Source organism: Sinocyclocheilus anshuiensis, unplaced genomic scaffold (assembly GCF_001515605.1).
Source record: "Sinocyclocheilus anshuiensis isolate Anshui unplaced genomic scaffold, SAMN03320099.WGS_v1.1 scaffold144, whole genome shotgun sequence".
In the NCBI taxonomy this organism is placed as follows: domain Eukaryota; kingdom Metazoa; phylum Chordata; class Actinopteri; order Cypriniformes; family Cyprinidae; genus Sinocyclocheilus; species Sinocyclocheilus anshuiensis.
The window spans coordinates 449,803-451,013 of record NW_015555720.1 but is presented as its reverse complement, the minus strand read 5'-3'; the positions used below and the strand labels follow the sequence as shown (position 1 = coordinate 451,013).

General features: G+C 36.3%; 1 protein-coding gene across 1 annotated transcript in view; it reads right to left on the bottom strand.

Annotated features, from left to right (window-relative positions):
• Positions 1-1,211, bottom strand: part of c2cd3 (C2 domain containing 3 centriole elongation regulator) — a 26,598-nt gene that overhangs the window by 21,016 nt on the left and 4,371 nt on the right. The gene's annotated exons all lie outside the window — the stretch shown is intronic.

Sequence of the window (1,211 nt, the reverse complement as noted above, 5' to 3'; positions counted from 1 at the left end):
TCTCTTTGGATTTGAGACTTTAGTCTTTGCAACTTTACAGATCTTCTTTATGCACCAAGAGCTTGTAACACTCCAGAGAGAAAGGAAAAATTGAAATCGCATCATATGACCCCTTTAACCATTTAACCTAAAAATGTGCGCTATTAGGCGCATATCCAAGCGTTTGTGCGGAGAGTGGAAGCTAAAGTGCGCTTTGCAGGACATGGAGGTGCCAGCGTGATCACTTGCATTTTTTTTCACTGCAAACAACTTAAAATACGCTGTCATTTTTGCTCATAAAGGTAAGAGTAATACATCATTCGGAACTGTAAAGGTTCTACTTTTATTTGTGTCCACTCACAATATCAACAAAACGTTGTGCTTTTATAAAATAAAGAAAACACACAATGCGCTTTCTGCCATCTCGGTCTTGAACAGGAGCGCTTCACAAAAATGAACCCAAACTCAGCGAATACATGCCTCACAGACATGATAAATATATCTATAGAAAGCTTTACATTTCTACTTAACGAAATAAAACAAATTGAAAACTCTTTCATTATAATCATAATCCGTAAAGATGCACTTCTCTCTAAAGGTGCGTCTAATGAGGAGATGGCGAGTCAGGATAGTCAACTTCATCCTTGCGACACCGACTCAGACAACACTAGTTTATTAGTAAATAATTAAAATATCTCCTTGCTATTTCCCCCTGACACATTCATGGTAATTACTTTTGCTGGGGCTTTGCGGCAAGCTTTAGCCTATTGCGTGCATTTATGTAATGGCAAAGTGATTATATTTCGTTTCGTTTTTTTATTAAGTTAATTTAGAAAAAAGTTTGGAGCATTTTTTGTTCGTTAAATATGTTTTTGTTTTTTAAAGTAACGACCAAGCGGCCAGACTTGCCTAAAATAAAATCTATAGATATAAAACAGTTCCAAGCATATAACAATGTTTAAACGTTAAACCTAGATAAATGTGCGCAGTTAGACGCATATCCAAGCGTTTGTGCGGAGAGTGGAAGCTAAAGTGCGCTTTGCAGGACATGGAGGTGCCAGCGTGATCACTTGCATTTTTTTTCACTGCAAACAACTTAAAATACGCTGTCATTTTTGCTCATAAAGGTAAGAGTAATACATCATTCGGAACTGTAAAGGTTCTACTTTTATTTGTGTCCACTCACAATATCAACAAAACGTTGTGCTTTTATAAAATAAAGAAAACACACA